Source organism: Cetorhinus maximus, unplaced genomic scaffold (genome assembly GCF_964194155.1).
Source record: "Cetorhinus maximus unplaced genomic scaffold, sCetMax3.hap1.1 HAP1_SCAFFOLD_1611, whole genome shotgun sequence".
Taxonomy (NCBI): domain Eukaryota; kingdom Metazoa; phylum Chordata; class Chondrichthyes; order Lamniformes; family Cetorhinidae; genus Cetorhinus; species Cetorhinus maximus.
The window spans coordinates 52,069-69,703 of record NW_027597551.1 but is presented as its reverse complement, the minus strand read 5'-3'; the positions used below and the strand labels follow the sequence as shown (position 1 = coordinate 69,703).

Below are 17,635 nucleotides of genomic sequence, written 5' to 3'. Positions count from 1 at the left end.
ACATTGAAGGCCACAGTGACCTTCAGAGCCACTGGCATGAAGTGTCCATCCACGCAGTCGGAGGTCATCTCAGGCCCGATCATCTGACAAATGGAGGTCACAGTCTCGCTGGAACGATGGAGCCACCTTCAGCATTGCACCTCAGACATATTGAAGTAGCTACATCACTGCCTGTAAACCCTGGCAGCAGGATAGTGGCATCTTCTGCGGCCCCTTGTGCCTTGGTCTACCTGCTGGCCCTGCGCCCCTTGTGCCTGCAACTCTCCTCCCGCAGGTCACTCCCCTGGACCTGCATTGGGACACTTGGCCTCCTCCCCCTTCTGCCCCTCCCTCCTCAGAGGAGGTGCCTCCAGCAGAGACCACAAGGCTGTCTGATACCTGGAAGGGTCCACACGATCCGAATCCTCAGGGGGCCTGGAAGACACCAACGAGTCCTGGAATGACGTGTGGAAATGCTCTGAATGAAGCCCCGATCAGAGATTCAGCTGACAAGTACCAATAAGCCACCAGCAGCAAGTTATCTCCAAAACTCCTCACTACTCACATCGACAATGCTGCTGACCCTTCTTACGCCGCACGTGGATGAGGTTTAGCGAATTGTGGGCTGCCCACCTGCCTGTGCAAGGACTGACAAGTCGCACGGGGAACATTCAATCAGCATCAGCTGAGTTGCTAAGGGCCTTAACTGGCCTCTTTATCAATGGCAGGCGCGGCTCCGACTTCTGCGTGGGTCCGCCGAGCGAAATATCGCACGAGTGCGCGATGACACCAGGACACTCGCCCGCCGCCATCGCCCGTCATTTTACACTTGTTCAAGTCGGGCGCACGCCCGCCCAGGTGAAAAGTCTGGCCTATATGTATTTCTGTAGACTGTATGTACCTTCTGTAACTTTGTAATTTCTGTAAGGCAACGTGTCACTCTGTACTTTCACCATTTTTTAAAATTAACTTGTACCAAGCACAGGCAGATAAGAATTCTAGAAGACATCTAGACATCAATTAAACAGTTAGGTTAGTGAGCCTCATACCGCTACCTGCACGTTGGTAGAGGAGAATATTGGCATCTTGAAGATGCGATTCTGAAGCCTCGACAGATCTGGCAGAACGCTCCAGTCCAATCCCCAGAGGGTCTCACAGATCATCGTAGCTCAGTGAATGCGGCCTAACCTGGCACTACAAAGGGGTGAAGACTTATTCGTGGGTGTGGACATCACTGCCTAGACCAGCATCTATTGGCCATCCCTAGTTACCCTTGAGAAGGTGATGGTGAGCTGCCTTCTTGAACTGCTTCAGTCTATGTGGTGTAGGTGCATCCATAGCACTGTTAGGGAGGGAGTTCCAGGGTTTTGACCCAGTGACAGTGAAGGAAAGGTGATATATTTCCCAGTCAGGATGGTGAGGGGCTTGAATGGGAGCTTCCAGGTGGTGGTGATTCCATGTGTCTGCTACCCTTCTCCTTCTAGGTGGTAGCGGTGGTGGGTTTGGAAGGTGCAGTACAAGGAGCCTTGGTGAATTTTTGCAGTGCATCTTGGGGATGGTACACACTGCTGCTACTGTGCATCGGTGGTGGAGGGAGTGAAGGTTTGTGAAAAGTCCAGCTAAACGCGATTAGGGATGGGCAATAAATGTTGGCCGAGCCAGCGACACCCACATCCCATCAATCAAAAAAACAAACACCTCACCCGGAGACTTCAGAGAGGCACAACTGATTTGAGCTGGGCTGCTCCAAAAAGCAGGGACAGAATTGTTATGTGAGCCATCGAATGCTGAAGCCTTTTATCCTCAGGGTGGGGATTTGTAGAAAGTTTAGCTTTAATAATTAGCTTGTAGTTCAGTTATGTTTAGTGATCAACCAATCGAAGTATGTTCATCAATTAACCCAACATGACTTTGCTGAATTGTAGTCAATACAGGACATTAGTGCATCACATGACTAGGCCCTTGTTAAAAGTCAGATCCACACTTGATCGAGTGGACACACCACACGGCCCCAAGCCAGTGCTCTGAAGTCAGTCAATGTTGATTCGATTAGAATGTAGCGTCATTGTGCTTCCTAGCAATTGAAATTCAGATTGCATTTCAAAATTTAAATGAAGAAATTTAAAAGGTTTATTGTGTGAAGTAAAACAACTGCAAGGTTCTAAACAATTAATCAGAACCAGCTTAGTCTTTTTAAACTGGGAGTGTTGTAAATATATAACCATCCTCGTCTCTGTAAATTTAGTGAAGTTCTGTAATCGGTTTTTGTAGCTGTGTAGTTCCTGTGACTTTTATTCTTTATGAACCTGTGATATATTAGTCTATATCTTGTACCTGTACCTTGTTACCTTAAGATAAAAGCAAAAAATTGCAGATGCTGGAAATCCAAAACAAAAACAAAAATACCTGGAGGAACTCAGCAGGTCTGACAGCATCTGCGGAGAGGAGCACAGTTAACGTTTCAAGTCTGTATGACTCTTCACCAGAACTAAGAAAAAATAGAAAAGAAGTGAAATATAAGCTGGTTTAAGGGGAGGTGGGACAGGTAGAGCTGGATAAAGGACCAGTGATAGGTGGAGATTGCCAAAAGATGTCATAGACAAAAGGCCAAAGAGGTGTTCACGGTGGTGATATTAGCTAAGAAATGTGCTAATGGTGACATTAAGGGTAGAAAGCAGGACGAGCAAGGTACAGATAGCCCTAGTGGGGGTGGGGTGGGGGGAAGGGATCGAAATAGGCTAAAAGGTAGAGATAAAACAATGGATGGAAATACATTGAAAAATAATAGAAATAGGTGGGAAAAGAAAAATACATATAAATTACTGGAAAAAGGGGAAGAGACAGTTCATGATCTAAAGTTGTTGAACTCAATATTCAGTCCGGAAGGCTGTAAAGTACCTGGTCGGAAGATGAGGTGCTGTTCCTCCAGTTTGCGTTGAGCTTCACTGGAACAATGCAGCAAGCCAAGGACGGGCATGAGAGCAGGGTGGAGTGTTGAAATGGCAAGCGACAGGGAGGTCTGGGTCATACTTGCAGACAGGCCGGAGGTGTTCCTCCAAGCTGTCACCCAGTCTGCGTTTGGTCTCTCCCATTGGGAGAAGTGAATGCAGTAGACTAAATTGAGGGAAGTGCAAGTGAAATGCTGCTTCACTTGAAAGGAGTGTATGGGCCCTTGGACGGTGAGGAGAGGGGAAGTAAAGGGACAGGTGTTGCACCTTCTGCGGATGCATGGGAAGGTGCTGTGGGAGGGGGTTGAGGTGTTGGGGCTGATGGAGGAGTGGATCAGGGTGTCTCGGAGGGAACGATCCCTGCGGAATGCCACCGGGGGGGTGAAGGGAAGATGTGTTTGGTGGTGGCATCATGCTGGAGTTGGCGGAAATGGCGCAGGATGATCCTTCGAATGCAGAGGCTGGTGGGGTGACCTCAAGGTAACCTTGTTACCTTAAGTTTAATACAGCAGTAATCTCTATGCACTGATATATGCATTTGTGTAGACTGTTTGTACTTTCTGTAACTTTGTAATTTCTATGACGCTATGTACCAATTTGCACTTTCACTATTTTAAAAATTAATTTGTAACATTTAGGTGAATGAGTCTAAATGTTAATCAGTAGTGTTGGGCACCACACTCTCCTAACATAATCCAAAAATAGAACTCATCATGCACATGGGTTGTACTTTGGAAAGAGTTAAAAGCACCAGCTTTAAGCTGTCAGGCACTATGAATTTGAAGATTGAACTGGGAGCAGTAGACCACAGAACTGATAGAGAAAAGGTGGGGGGAGGGGGAGAGAGAGAGAGGGGGGGAGGGGGAGTGAGAGAGAGGGGTGGAGGGGGGAGAGAGAGAGAGAGGGGGGAGGGGGAGAGAGAGGGAGAGGGGGAAGGAGGGGGAGAGAGAGGGAGAGAGAGAGGGGGGAGGGGGAGAGAGAGGGAGAAAGAGAGAGAGAGAGGGGGGGGAGGGGGAGAGAGAGGGAAAGGGGGAAGGAGGGGGAGAGAGAGAGGGGGGAGGGGGAGAGAGAGGGAGAAAGAGAGGGGGGAGGGGGAGAGAGACGGGAGAGAGAGAGAGCAAGTGAGCCTAGCTTGAATGGAGAAGTAAAAACTGTATTAAGTCAGTAAATTCACTGCCTAATTGGTTAATTCTTATTTTTGGTGCTTAATAAACATTCCTGAGTTACATTACTAGATTGTGTTCTGTTGCCTGAATGGTTAAAGTCTCAAAAGAACAAACTAATATTGGGTGAGTGGATTTGGAGGTTAAAACCCTGAAAAAACTTAGTGGCCATGTACTGAACAACTCCACACAGACACACACAACAGGAAGAGACCAGCTGAGCTGCTACTTGGACACAAAGCAACAGCAAGATGCCAGAGCTGAGGGAGATCAGTGTAGATCAGGAGGTCTGAGATCATGATGCTGAAAAAATGCAGAGGCTGCTGCAAAGCTTTATGGAGACCACTGAAGGCGGGCGGTGGGGGGGCACGAGACAGTCTGATCAAATACTGCTGAGACAAAAGAATCTGAGGGAGAACGGATACACCATTTTACCCCAAGCTGTACACTGTCATTGCCGAGAAGGGAAACCGTGCGAATCTCCAGCTGCCAGAAGCAGTACTGTGTGGCACAAATTCTCCATGTGTCGAAAAGGATTCTGGTGACAAAGGCATAAGCAGCAGATGAACCAGATGTAGGAGCTGAGGCAAAGCTGACATCCAGTAATCCACAAGCCCAGGTCAGCAATGCTGACGGCAGGCACACAGCTAGCTATCCAGAGGGGAAAGCACCAGTTCCAGAGGGGAACCTAACCCTGACATGATGGCCAGAGTTCCCAAAACAGCAGGCAGGGCCACGATGCGACAGGTTTGGCTCAAAGAAGGGCAGGACTGGGCATTAAATATTCTCGGTGTTTGGGAGAGACAGGAAAGGGGGGAAACGGCCGGGGGTGGATGGGAGCGGCGATATTGGTTAAAGGTGGCTTTACAGTACTGGAAAGAGAGGATGTCCCAGAGGGGTCAAGGACAGGATCTCTCTGGCTAGAGCTAAGGAATGAAAAAGTTGCAATGACATTGATCAGTGTAGTATATAGATCGCCAACTAGTGGAAGGGATGTGGAGAGATAAATTTGCAAAGTAATTTCATAGAGGTGCAAGAATTATAGAGTAATCGTAATGGGGGACTTCAACTATTCAAATTCACACTGGGATAGGAATAGTGCAAAGGGACAAGAGGGGCCAGAGTTCCTGGAATGTGCTTAAGATCATTTTCGGCGGCAGCATCTTTCCAATCCAACCAGAGGGCAGGCACTGCTGGACCTGCTTCTGGGCAATGAGTTGGCCCAAGTGGTCAAATATCACTGGGAGAGCCTCGAGGGGACGGTGATCATTGTATCATAAGGTTTAGATTGCCCATGGAAAAGGACAGAGAACAATCCAGAGCAGGGATAATTAATTGGGGGAAAGACAACTTCGATGAGATGACAATGCACCTGAGTCAAGTGAGTTGGAATCGAATGTTGGCGGAAAAGACAGTGGCTGAACAATGGACCATGTTCAGAGAGAAAGTATTGTAGACAATGTCAAGGTATATTCCCTTGCAGGGAAAGGTCGGACAAATAAATCCAGAACGCCCCTGGATGATGAGAGATGGAGGTGAGGTTGAAATGGAAGGAGTGCACATATGTCAGGTGGAAACTACAATCGACAATCAGGCTAAATATAGAAAGACCAAAAGGGAAGTGAAGAAACTAATAAGAAAAGCAAGGAGAGAGCCTGAAAAGAAGCTTCCAGCGAACATAAAAGGGAATTTCAAGGTCTTCTATCAACATGTATATAAAAAGAAAGGTTGGTAAAAGAAAGGGTAGGGCGGATTAGGGACAACAAACGGGACTTGCACGTGGAGGCTGGAGAAATAGTGGAGGTATTGAACAAGTAACGTCTGTCTTTACAAAGGAAGACGATGCTACCCAGGCCGAGGTGAGAGAGGAGGTAACTGGTACAGTAGAAGAATTTACAATTGATAGGAAGGTGGTGTTGGAAAGGCTATCTTTACTTAAAACAGATAAGGTACCAGGACCGGATGAGATGCATCCGAGTCTTCCAGTCTTCCTTAGACACCGGCGAGGTGCCAGAGGACTGGAGAATTGTGAATGTTACACCCTTGTTCAAAAAGGGTTGCAAGGATAAAGCTGGCAACTACAGACCAGTCAGTTTGACCTCAGTGGTAGGGAAACTTCTGGAAACTATAGTACCGGATAAAATCAATAATCACCTAGACAAGTGCAGGATAATTAAGGAAAGTCAGCATGGCTTCATCAAGGGAAAATCATGTTGAACTAACTTGGAGTTTTGCGGAGGTAACAGAGAAGGCTGATGAAGGAAATGCTGTTGATGTGGTGTATATGGATTTTCAAAAGGCATTTGAGACAGTGCCACACAACAGACTTGTGAGCAAAATTCTAGCTCCTGGAATAAAAGGGAAAGTAGGCACTTGGATAAGAAATTGGTTGAGTGACAGGAAACAGTAGTGATAAATGGTTGTTTTCCAGATTGGAGGAAGGTTTGTAGTGGGGTTCCTCAGGGGTCAGTTGTGGGGCCCTTGCTCTTTCTGATATATATTAATGCTCTAGACTGTGGTTTGCAGGGCACGACTTCAACATTTGCAGTTGATACAAAGATTCAAAATGTTGTCAACTGTGATGAGCATAGTCTTGAACTTCAAAAGGACATCGACGTTGAAGATGCAGAAAATTTGGATTTATTTTAAAGTACTAGCCAGGACCAGCAGCTAAGGCACCAAAGCATACACAAACAGTCGCAGCCTTACATGAAAGCTATAAACTTGTACAAAGGGCTCAGCTGTAAATTTGCAGTTAGGAAATGGGAGACACACGGGCGGGGACACGGGATAACTCAATCAAGAGATGGGGAAGCCCATTTCGCACCGTCTGATAGCAATCTTCAAAAGGACAATGCCCAGTCCCTGCACTGCAATTACTGTACAAGAACACAATTATCAGCCCACCGGGGGGGGGGGTCATTGTGCTGTGGCCTTTGTCTAACGAATACCATTAAGTTGTAACTGATAGTAAAAGATATATAAACTGTGCTCATTTCAACCTCGGTGGAGAAGCGCCCGAATTTCCCAGCATTTTCTCCCTGCATGTGTAATAAAGGAACCACCTGAATATTGCATCTGGACTCCGAGTGTTGAAATTTTGTCCCAGAGTATTCCTCGGACCTTTCAATTGGTGCTGCGAGCAGGGCCCGAAGGATGCAGGACACCGACGGGGAAATGGGATGAGTCAGTGTGAATTCATTTTTATTCATACTAAATCCGACTCCGTCCCGATCCAGGAACCGTCAGGCGCCCCACGTATCAGAAACCTGGGCTCCAGGCAATAGTTCAAGGGGTGGTAAGGGTGGGGTAGTTCGCTTGTCTTATAGATTGTTATAATTACATCCGGTATTAGCCGCAAGTAACGAGTTCGGTCAGAAAGGACCCAGGGTAAGAACCGTACCGCTGACAACAACTATACCCCGACCGTCTTACCCAGAGATGGCCAGTGGTGACAAACTCGAGTGGGGACCAGAGGGATCCTTGACACAGCATTGAGCTGACAAAAATAAGAAATCGATAGGCAAAATGATAAAGAACAATTGGAACCCATTTGACTCACCCGCTGATCAGAGAAAATGGTGGGATAATCAGAAAAAAGACAAAGATGATGAAGCCTGGATCCTAATGTTAAGACAACACGTAGAGTTAAGTAAGAAAGTAAATCGAATGTTGGCCAACAAATCCCAAAATGAAGAGCTGGTCCAGGCAAAAAATCTCATGTCAGTTTCGGCAGCTTTACCACAGCCACCAGTAGCTGCACAATACGCAGATAATGTAGATTGGAACGGGCTGGTGGAACAAGCAGCAGGATATGAGGAACAACGGGAAGCGGGTTGGGAATCACCACCCCCGTAACCCGTGGCCCCAATTAAGATAGAGCATGTGCCCCTGGTGCCCGGACAACCAGGCAGACCAGGCACAGCAGCAAGCTGATTTCCGAGCCTTTAGAGCAGAAATGGCACAAGACTTAGGGCAAGCCCCAGTTAATTGGAATACAGTGACTGGAGTAAAACAAGAAAAGGGCGAGAGTGCCCATGAATATGGCAATCGGAGGTTTGAGGCATATTGTAACTACAGGGTTGTAGGTGCTGCGCTGAACCGAGACGATGTACAGATTATGCAATTGTACAAGGATGGCCTTAGCCTGGCCCACCAGGCAATCCTAAACACCAGGCCTGGGCCCACCAGGCGATCCTAAACACCGGGCCCACCAGGCGATCCTAGACACCGGGCCCACCAGGCGATCCTAGACACCGGGCCCGGGCTAGTAGACAAGAACACATATGATCGAGGAAGATGGGCCACCGGGGTAGATAACCACATAGGGAAAACTAAGATAAAGGTGTCGGCAGTGAGGTTACAGACCCCACTGAAATGGTGGCCACTGCAGCAGCCGTTCCTAAACCCGAGGTGTGCTTTAATTGTAAAAACCCGAACATAAAATATTTACAGTGTTAGATGTAGCCAATGGATTTTGGTCGATACCATTGGACCAGGAATCCCAAGATAAATTCGCTTTCACAGTGGGAGGGAGACGGTGAACATGGGCGAGGCTCCCACAGGGATTCCACAACAGCCCCGACATCTTCCATCGGGTCACGAGTGAGAAGCTGAGTCCGTGCGACGTAGAGTCTAACAACAGTACAATCTTATAATATGCAGATGATATCCTAATAGCGTCAGAATCGGAAAGGGGCCACATCGGAGCTCTCCTCTGATAGTCATAAGGACACTGAAAAATGCTGGATTTAAGATAAACCCCTTTATGAGTTGCTGACCGGGAGGGCGATGCGCTTGCCAGAGGGCAGAGCCACCGGAAGTGAGGATATGGGACCCATCAGAGATAAAATTAAAAACGATATTAAGCAATTGGATGGACAGCTAAAGGAATTACAACAGGAAGTGAAGGACCAACAGGCTATCAGGGATTTAGAAGAGAGGACAAAAGGGGGACCCCCGTCACCACCGGCTGAGGTCGGAGACATGGTGTTTGTTCAAATCACCCCTAGCCAACCAGGTTTTGCCCCAAAATGGACTGGACCGTACGGAATTATTCACGTGCCTGCGCCGATATGAAGGGAAAAGCTAGGTGGAAACACTGGTCGCAACTGAAAAGGTATGATGTAAGTAAGAAAGACTAAATTACCAGGCAGCGGGGGGAAAACGGGCAACGAGCAGTCCGTACTGTGTAGGCCAAGTGGTTTAGGATTCATTCCCGATCTGGAGGACCGGCCATCTGAAAGACAAAAGGGGGAATCCTCAACTACGGGGAGGGTCACCGTGGGCTGTGCACAAGGAGGGACGTAAAGGAGAAAGCTACAGTGTGTGAGAGATTTTTCGCAATTTACCTTCACACCCCAGGAGAACAACAACTGGGGTCACTGTCCCGGGGAGGAAGACTTGGGAATGACAGATACCTGGCATTGGATCTTGAGGGCCAAACACGGAGAGTTGACTGCAACGGCGGACCCCCGGACCGACACCACCCTGCTATCACAGGACACGACGACACCACAGAGACTATCTTGCCCAGACATGACCCCTGGGCCACAGAATGGACTGGTACTGTATACGGACGGTGAACTCTTGTATGATAATGTTAAACATGAAATTGTACAGGTAATTGTGAACCTGGCAGGTATGCGACTGCCAGAGTATTGCAGAAACCAAGCGCCCCTACGAAAACTGTACAAATTACTGAGTAAGGCTGTGATTAATCAGGCGGCCGACGCCACGGGAGCCACTAGATTCAGGGCACCACCAGAAGAGAGAGTTAGTTAACAATGTACTGACAAGGGTGAACACAGGGACTTCCCTGGTAAACTCTCTCGACATTCAAGGAATCAACTCCGAGGTCACGAATCTTAAAGGGATCATGAGGCAGCTTGCTCATAAGAGTAGCGAGGGGTGGTGAAACGGCAGCGGCCCTAGGGGGCAAGAGTGTGGCATCTGTATTGGAAAGCGTACACGTTATAGAGACCCATGCTAAAGCCACCAGCCAATTAACAGAAAGGGAGGAACGACAAGAGGACAGCACCCAAAAAAGCCAGCTTACGGCCGGTGGATGATCGGGCAATTAAGACACAATCTGGGCAAGATCCAAAGTGGGGAGGTACCGGGCTGGATCAACAGTGCCCGGTTGTGGGGGATGGACAAGAACCCAGGCGTCATCGACGCATGTACATTGAAAGGAGTGACCAGGGTGTATGCGGTGATTCAGAAGTGCACCTCAAACCAAATGAACGTGATAGGTATGGGCAATCCCCTCAGTCACAGCAGACACGGGCCCACACCCTCAGTACCAAGTGGAGAACATTGGGTTAATCTGAGACAATGACTCCCTCCGGTACTACCCCATAGATATGCATGCCATATGCAAGAATGAGGGCATACACGGGGAATCACTGAGCGGGTGCAGGAGGAAAGGTAGCCTCACAATTTGCTCCCATCCAGTTGGAACGGGGGGGGGTGCTGGACAAATGCGGGTACAACCGAACGGAGGGTTGTATATTAGAAATTACCCACAGAGAAAACCATCACACCCGCTCAGGATACAAGGGAACCCCGGCTCCCAGTTACTATCAGACACGCGTGAATGATGTACGTCCAACAAAGGGGTCAGGTCTCAGTCAACCCCTCCGACACACTCCACCATGCCCTGGAACACTATGACGAACCTAAGCAGGCCCCAATTCCCAACCTTCCCGAAAGTCTGACAAAGTTGAAAGGTGTCTTACGAAAGGTGAGGAATCAGCATTACGTGTTACAGGCGGTGTGTAAAAGGCTAATCAATGATATGGAAGAGCACTTGAGAGATCCGACATGGTGGGAGCAAGTGTGGGAATGGGGGCTGAATGCGGACATACACCCCTGGATAAGAATAAGCTCTCATATACTCGTCGCAGTGCAGCTAGTGTTAGCATTGTTTAACTCTAATTCTTTCAATGTCTTCTCCAGACAATCCAAAAAGTACCAGGAGACCATGAGTGGCGTACTGAGAGGCTGCGAGGAGACATTTGCGTTACATTATGGGACCAGCAACACTCACACACACACAGATTACACAATCCACACTGACATCACTAAAAATCACAGACGGAATCTCAGTAACAATCCACATGCTTTGCACAGTCTTGTGTTGGGGGTTTAGTGTTTGATATTTCGAACTGCAGTGACATTCCCGACAAGATGAGTTAAAGTTTTAACCTTAACCAGAAAATGGCTGAAACATTGTTTTCCTGGGATGAACACGTCAAAGGACAGGAAGAATCAGAAAGTTGTCCTGCCCTGGGATTAACATATCAATGGACAGGCCTCCTGGGGAGCAGATTGAGAGACATCCCAACATGCCAGGGGTGGAGTCTGCAAACTGCTCATTCAGGATATACCTGGCTAGGAACCCAATCCGAAAACCGCCTCCAGAGTGCGGAGCTAGTCCCCACTCTGGTTTAATGTGCGTGTGTGTTCCCTCTGTCTCAATCTGCTTTATAACTCTTTGACTTGTTTGTATTTGTAACTGAGAGTGAATCATTGGCTCTTGCGTTATTTTGTTTGAAAATGTTCTTTGCTCTCTGTTTTAATGGAATTAATTTTCTCCCCCACCCCTCAAAGAATTTTTATTTTGAAACCTGCAATCTGAAGATCCAGACTGGGACAAGGACTCTTCTTCTTCAGGAGTTTCCTGAGACCTTCTCCAAGGCCGTGCCCCATGGGCCCACGTGAGTTTGTGTCCGTTTCTTACCCTGAGATTTAATTTCCTCTCCGGGACCCTGGTTTTCGGTGGCTCCGGTTAACCAGTTCCTGTTGGACTGCGGGCCTGGAGTTTCAAAAAGAAAATCCTGGGGTTAAAGTAGCCCAGCCTTGCAATCCAAAACTTACATGTTAGCCTCCAGTGTGTGAGGAACAGGAGCCCCACAAGAGGAAATGAAAAGTCCTAAAGTGAAGCTGCCTAAAATCTTGTTATAATTCAGGGACAATGCGTGTATTTTGGGCTGTGCGATCATTCTGACGGTTAAACGGGATTCCCGGTGGTCATTTTACTGAGGGTTTAGATTTCTATCTGCCTTTCTCCAGTTTTCTTTCTGTTTATTTCTTCGCTTTGCGCTATTTAAGCCTTCAAGGAATAATCACAGGTGAATTGATGGGCCTACAGCAGGGCAAGTGAGCTGCAGAAGGGGCAGGGAAAGACTTTTACACATGAGGAGAGGGGGCAGGAGTTTCAGAAGGTAGGAGTCACACAGGGGGCTGATTAAGGGGGAGATTATACAGAGGGGGTGGGAGGCTGCTGTTCGTTTCGGAGGGGGATAATTAGAATGAACATGGGGACAGGGTGCTTGTTCATGTTTGAAATAGTGAGGGGTCGCTGCTACATGTTTAAAATGGTGAATGCATATGAGTTAATAGCTGATATGAGTTTGTATTTATACAGACGTCCAGATAGATAGGGGGTGGGGCGGTGCTGGGAGTGCGGGGACTGTTGTGATGGTGGGTTGGGTGTTAGATGGGGGTTGTTTGAGAGAGATTTTTGAGTGGGCAAACGCGGGGTTAAAAATGGCGCGAGTAATTTGGCGGCCACGAAACAAACGGTCTGGCGAAAATGATGCATAGATGGAATAATTGTCGGCTGATAATGACAGGGAGGAAAAGAATGGGGGTTGGATAATATTTGCGAGGAGGAAAGAAAAAGCTAAATAACCAGTCCAGTATAGATTTTGAAGAGCACACATTGGGGGTTATATATTTCTTTTTTCAGAAAAGGTTGCTGACAGGAAATAGAAGAGAAAATGAAAGATATGATGAAATCTATTTTTTGAATTGTGAATCGGGGAGAGCGCAAACGCAGTCCCCCACTACCACAAATTTTACAGTCGAGTATCCCGCATTTGGGGACATCGCAGGCGTCAGCACACCCGAAGTGCAATGGGCTAGCATCGTCCTGGGAGAACCTTTTTTTTTTGCAAAAATATACTTTATTCATAAAATATCTTCAACCACATTCCAAACCATTTCAAAAACACCATTACAAGGGTACAATCCGGTTCAACTTTAACAAAATGTATCACCAGGTGCATCAGTACAAACAATATTACAATCATTTACAGGCTTTCACTTTGAGCTGTACAGCCCGAGGGGCTCTAAACAGTTCCCAGTCTCTCGGTGCGCTGTGGCAGAAAGGTCTTAGACAGCGGCCCTTCCCCATTGCGCTTTTGCAGCAGCTGCCCCAAGCTTTAGTGCGTCCCTCAGCACGTAGTCCTCGGCCTTGGAATGTGCCAGTCCGCAACACTCGGTCGGGGACAACTCTTTGCGCTGGAAGACCAACAAGTTTCGGGCAGACCAAAGCGGGTCTTTCACCGAGTTGATGATCCTCCAGCTGCAGTTGATGTTTGTCTCGGTGTGTGTCGCTGGGAACAGCCCGTAGAGCACAGAGTCCTGTGTCACAGAACTGCTCGGGATGAACCTCGACAGAAACCACTGCATCTCTCTCCAGATCTTCTTTGCAAAGGCACCAACTACAAGGATGTGAACAACGGTCTCATACCGACCACAGCCACCTCGAGGGCAACATGCCAAGGGGGTGAGACTCCTGACTTTGACAGTCTGCTCGGGGAACCATCCCACAGGGTCCACCCTCTCCTTTTCCCTCAGGGCCTCTAGGACGTTACGTGCTGACCACTGCCTGATGGACTTGTGGTCAAAGGTGTTTTTCTGCATAAATTTTTCCACCAGGGACAGGTGGTACGGCACGGTCCAACTACTTGGAGCGTTCCGCGGCAGCGTGGCCAGACCCATCCTTCGCAACACCGGGGACAGGTAGAACCTCAGCACGTAGTGACACTTGGTGTTTGCGTACTGAGGGTCTACGCACCGCTTGATGCAGCCACACACAAAGGTGGCCATCAGTATGAGGGCGATGTTGGGCACGTTTTTTTCCCCTTTATCTAGAGGCTTGTACATCGCGTCTCTGCGGACACGATCCATTTTTGACCTCCAGATAAAGCGGAAGATGGCTCGAGTGATCGCCACCACGCAGGAGTGTGGAATGGGCCAGACCTGCGCCACGTACAGCAACAGCGAGAGTGCCTCACACCTGATGACCAGGTTCTTACCCGCAATGGAGAGGGAGCGTCGCTCCCACATGCCCAGTTTCCTTTTCACCATAGACACTCGCTCCTTCCAGTTTCTAACGCATGCCCTGGTCCCTCCGAACCATATCCCCAGCACCTTCAGGCCGTCAGCCCTGACAGTGAAGGGGACAAAGGATCGGTCAGCCCAGTTCCCAAAGAACATGGCCTCGCTCTTCCCACGATTTACCTTGGCTCCCGAGGCCAGTTCGAACTGGTCGCAAATGTGGATCAGTCTGCGCACCGACAGCGGATCCGAGCAGAAGACGACGACATCGTCCATGTACAGGGAGGCTTTTACCTGAGTGCCTCCACTGCCTGGGATCGTCACTCCTCTTATGCCCGGATCCTTCCTGATGGACTCGGCCAAGGGTTCTATGCAACACACGAAAAGAACAGGCGAGAGAGGTCAGCCCTGCCTGACTCCAGATTTAATCGGAAAGCTATCTGTTTCCCACCCATTGATTGAGACTGCGCTACTGATGTTAGTGTAGAGCAGTTGGATCCAATATCGAATTCCCTCCCCAAACCCCATTTTGGAAAGCACATCCACCACGTAGGTGTGCGATATTCTGTGAAAGGCCTTCTCCTGATCCAGGCTGATGAGGCAAATGTCCACACCCCTATCCTGCACATAGGCAATCGTATCCCTGAGCAGCGCCAGGCTGTCAGAGATCTTCCTGCCCGGCACAGTGCAGGTCTGGTCATGGTGTATCACCAATTCCAGAGCTGATTCGACCCGATTGGCGATGACCTTGGACAGAATCTTATAGTCCACATTCAACAGTGAAATGGGTCGCCAAATTCTAATTTCCTCCCTTTCTTCCTTGTGCTTGTAGATGAGGGTGATGATGCCTTTCCTCATGGATTCTGACATGCTGCCGGCCAGGAGCATACTCTCGTACACTTCTAGTAGGTCTGGGCCCTTCCAGTCCCACAGAGCCGAATACAACTCCACCGGCAAGCCGTCGCTTCTGGGGAGATTTACTCTTCTCGAAGGACTCAAGGGCCTAAGTCAGTTCGTCAGGAGTTCGCGGTTTGTCAAGCCTCTCCCGTGTACTGTCGACTAAGACCTCCGTGATAGAGGACAAGAAGGACTGGGAGGCCGTGCTGCCCGTGGGCTTCACGTCATACAATCCGGCATAAAACGATTTGCTGATCCTCAAAATGTCGGACTGCGCTGACTTTACTGAGCCGTCTTCTTCCTTCAGGCTGCTGATCACAGAGCTCTCTCTCTGTACCTTTTCGAAGAAGAAACGTGAGCACGTCTCATCCTGCTCCACGGAGCGCGCTCCGGAATGGAAGATGTTCTTGGAGGCAAAGGGCTAGGCTTGCTGGCTCTTCACCTCTTAGAGTTCCTCCTTGACATCGACCCCCACCGACTGCAGCCGGAGCAGATTCTGCATGTATTTCAGGAGTCGGGACATTTCCCTCTGTTCCTTTCTAGCTTTCTGGGTGCCTTTGACGATGAAAAACCTCTTGATGTTTCCCTTGATCGCTTCCCACCAATGTGTCAGGGACTCAAAGAGGGGTTTCATGGTTCTCCAACCTTTGTAATCCCTCTTGAGCTCCTCAATGTTCTCTGGGGTCAGCAGTTGCACGTTTAGCTTCCATGCCCCCCTGCCCACCCTCTGGTCTTCCTCTAAGTGACAGTCAACCAGTAGGAGGCAGTGGTCAGAGAACACCGGCTTGACATCGGTGGATCTGACTGCGAATGCGCGGGACACAAACAGTTAGTCTATCCTGAAACGAATGGACCCGTCTGGTCGCGACCGGGTGTATCTATGCTGTGCTCAGTCTGCAGGGTTGCTGAAGACGTCGTGCAGCTTGGCATCCTTAACTGTTTCCATCGGGGATCTGGACGTAGCGTCCAACCTTCTGTCGGCCCTGCCGGATCGTCCAGCCGCATCGATGTTGCAGTTGAAGTCACCGCCCACAATGACCGGCCTGGACGTCACCAACAGCAGTGGGAGCTGCTGAAAAACCGCCAGCCGGGCGGTCTTTTGTGCCGGGGCATACACGTTAATTAACCGGAGTGGAGCATTCTTGTACATTACTTTTGCTACGAGGAGGCACCCACCCATGACCTCCTTAACCTCGGAGACAGTGAAGTTGCCTCCCCGCAGCAGAATACCAAGGCCGGAGGAACGAGAGTCGTATCCGTCCGATCAGATCGATGGCCCGTATGACCACCACCGTGACCATTGTCTGTAGTAGCTGAGGTGCGGTATCGCACACTCCTGCAGAAACAACAGGTCAGCTTTGACCTTGGCAAGGTAATCCAAGGTCGCCACACATCGCGTAGTTGATTTAATGCTATGCACATTTATGGATACCATCTTTACACCCATTTTAAAGCATTTAGTCTCTTACCAAACCTGTTGCCTCTGAGAGTCCCAGGCCTTTGGTCTGCTCCTGCATACCCATAGTGTTTACAAATTGCCTCACTTTGGATGGGCTGAGGAAACTGTCCTGAACATCCCCATTGGCAATGTTCTGCTCAGGTGGCATCTGGGGTTCGTGCAGAGAATGGGATTTGAAATGTCCTCTGTTGGAGAAGCTTCTCCAATCCTCTCCCTCTCTGGGGCGTTGCTACTCCCGGCTTCCCAGAGCTGGGGTGCGCTGAGCGCCTCACTGCTCCCAGATTCCTGGGGCTGGGATGCGCTGGCCTCTTCGGGTTGTGGGCAAAGTTGGGGTGCGCTGGTCTCCTCATTGTCTCCAATGTTCTGGAGCTCAGGTGTCTCGTCCTCCAACTCCCTAGAGCTTTGCCGCTTCTTCTGCAGGTGTCGCCCAGGCACTTCTTCGTCCGAAGAGCAGCTGCCCTTGTTATCCGTGTCGGATGGGAGACGCCTCTTGCCTCTTGTCTGGGAAGTGGCTTGGTCCCTTCTTCCTTTTGGCTCTCTTCACCAGCTGCCACTCCCCCTGCTGATTTTCCGCTGCTTCCTCCTCCTCCATTGATTCGCTCTCCTGAGGAGTGGGAGGTTCAGGGGGCAGTGCTGTTGATCGGTTGTCTGCTGCCTCAATCTTTTCCTCCACCTTGTCTCTCCCTGTGTCCTCCTTTGTCCCCTTGTTTTCACTGGGGGCCATGGTGGTTGGAGTGTTGCAAGTGTCCTTGGTAGTGGTGACTCGAAGCATTTCTGCTGCTTCCCCCTCTTTGGCTTTGGCTGCCTGTGCATAATTGAGGCAGCGTTTGGGGCAGGTCCTGTAGAGGTGAGCTGCCTCGCCACACAGGTTGCAGCTCTTAGTCTGTTTGCAATCCTTTGTCTGGTGCCCTTCCTGTTTGCAGTTCTTGCAGAGGGCGCCGATGCAGTTGGCCGCCACATGACCAGACTTGCCGCATGAGCAACAAAGTTTGGGTTGCCCAGCGTAAACAAAGTAGCCATGGCTTCTCCCGATAGCGAAGCTGGAAGGAGGGTGGAAG

The 17,635-nt window shown here is 49.3% G+C and overlaps 1 non-coding gene across 1 annotated transcript; it reads right to left on the bottom strand.

Moving 5' to 3' along the window:
• Nucleotides 1–12,914: 12,914 nt before the first annotated feature.
• Nucleotides 12,915–13,077, bottom strand: LOC144676448 (U1 spliceosomal RNA). Its single transcript, XR_013575336.1, has one exon. It is a non-coding gene; the product is annotated as a U1 spliceosomal RNA (small nuclear RNA).
• Between the last annotated feature and the right edge of the window lie 4,558 nt (nt 13,078–17,635).